The sequence below is a fragment of the Loa loa genome (genome assembly GCF_000183805.2).
Source record: "Loa loa unplaced genomic scaffold supercont3.866, whole genome shotgun sequence".
Taxonomy (NCBI): domain Eukaryota; kingdom Metazoa; phylum Nematoda; class Chromadorea; order Rhabditida; family Onchocercidae; genus Loa; species Loa loa.
Window position 1 is genome coordinate 4,031 of NW_018109046.1, and position 2,664 is coordinate 6,694.

A 2,664-nucleotide genomic window follows, 5' to 3' on the forward strand; every position below is an offset into this window, starting at 1 on the left:
CATTTGATTATCTACCTTTTCTGATTTTCTTAGCCATTAATCAAATCGTTTCAAAAAGTTTGAAATTTCAATCAATAATTTGCATCAATAGTGATTAAAAGTAAATTATCATTTAATTATCATTTAGCTAAGAACTAAGGATTGCAATTATTATATATATATATTTTTTTTTCTAGAAATGAATAAAAGAAGTCAAAAGGATTATTAGATTTGCGTTACAGATTTTTGGAACTTTTACCGAGCAAAAAATGGAATACTTTTAAAATGAGCAACAGATTATTGCAATTTTTTTGCGAAATAGACCAAAATAAAATATTAATAATATATGGTATACTGTGGCGCGTGATGATTATTATGAATATTTACAGTATAAATTTGAATGTTACAGTAACCTTTCGATAAATTTAAATGTTACAAGTGATATTACAGTAAAAAATAATTTATGTCAAATAATTTAGCCTTATGCACATCATCCTTGAACTGATATATGCTTACAAATATTTGAATGGAAGTATTGCATGATAGCTACCGTAGAATCTTAAGAATTTCATTTCTTCCAGCTTTATCCTTCATCATACTTCGTCTATCTCATTCTGTTTCTACTCCTTCTTCTTTTTCATAAAATTAAATATTAAAATTATTTCACAAATTATCCTTTTTTTTCCCACTCCTCTTTTAAATGAAATTATGGCAGAATAAGTTGTTTGAAAAAATTGATTTTCAAATAACAATTCTTATAATCAAATGTATTTTTTAAAGCACTACATTCAAGCTTGAAATAAAAGTTTAAAATTTGCTTTTATTTTCTTTCAAAAAAAAAAAAAGCACGATAGAATTAGCAGAAAAATTATCTCTGAAAATAATTATTTCAGTGTTATTCGATCATTTCTTTTTTTTGGAATCAAATTCATCATTAAATAAACTTTTCTTTCCTAATTTTTTGCTTGCTTTTTCTCTATCTGAAATGATAATTCTCTCATTCTTCTTTTCTTCGAATTCTTACAAACCATTTTTATTTCAAATTAATTGCAAAATTTGACTATTTGATATATTTTTAAATTTTAGGAAGTTAAATATTCAAGTGTAATTTGTTTAATATGAAATTAAAATGTTTGCTCTAATCTTATCGACAGATTTTTCAATTTCTCAATTTTTCTTTTTTTTTTTAAACCCGAGATAACAGTAACGTGATTTTTAACAATTCAGTAAACCCATGCTATCAATTTCCATTTTATTTTAATTTTTTCCTATTTTATCTAATTTTCCGTTTTTTTTTCTTTTAAACAAAACTTTCGGCCACATATTTGGCCAGTAAGTACATATAGCAACTATAAAAAGCAAATAACCTTTTTTTTTTTTTCGAACATGCATTAATGTGTAATGAGTTAAAAATACATACGTAACTTATGTTTGAGTACAATAAAATCCGATAATTTTAGAAGTGTTAATTTTTTCACAAATAGCATTAATTAAAATTAAGACTAAAGAATTAAAAAGGAAGACAATTTTAAAATAATAGAAAGTTAATTTTTGGCAGAAAATTTCGATGATTTTTTTTTTATTTTTTTTTAATAATTTAAACAATATTTAACAACAATTGAATTAACACTTATAAATTTTGCAATTATTAGAGAAGCAAAAACTAAACATATGATGAATGTTAAATGTTTAACGGATATTGAAATTATTGAAATATCATTTCAATCTAAAGTATTTTTTTTTCTTTTTTTCTTTTAAGAAAAAAAGAAAAAGGAAAAAAAAATACTGTTTTGTGCTATTATTTTGAATGATTCAAAATGAAAATGAAAATGAAAATGAAATAAAAATGAGCAGTTTCTCAGTCATTTTCAACGGTTCAACAAATTTTTTAAGCAATTTTCCACCACGTCCAATTAACATATACTGAAAACAATTCATCGTTGCCTTATAACGAAAGCAATTTGCTTGACGCATTTTCACTTTCATCACACATTACTAAGAGATCTTTTATCTATTTCATCCTATTTCTCTCTCTTTTTTCTTTTTCATTTTCGAAATTATCATTCTTCTTCATTTGCTATTGAGTATTAAAATTTAGTTAAAGTTACGGACTTTTTTTTTTTCCAAAGAATACTTCGAAAATTTTCGAAAATATAATTCAGTATGAAACGAAATTTGATATCTTTCCTAAAATATTTAACTTTAAATAGTTGAAAAATTACTTGAAATCTTTTCTTTTTTTTTATTTTTTTATTTTTTTTTTGAAGCTAAATATTTGTACTAACTTATATCATTTTTATAATTATTAAAGTATTAGTATCGTAAAAGGAAATTTTTCTTTTTTTTTTCAACTTAAATATAACCATTATTAAACAACAACAACAACGACAACAACAATAACAACTGTGACATTAATTTTGAGAAGAGTAAAATAATACGATATATAGGATTAACAAATTATGAATTCGTCGAAACTAGTTATACCTTTCATTACGGATCATTTTTACGGTATGGACTAGTGACTAGTGAAATATATATATATATATATATAATTTACGGTATGGACTAGTGAAAAATGAAAAATGGTAAAATATGAAATGATAAGGAATATTTGATATTTAGTGAATAGGATATGGCAAATATCCCTACTTGTTGTGAGGAACATTTGTTAGGGTGGGAAACCGT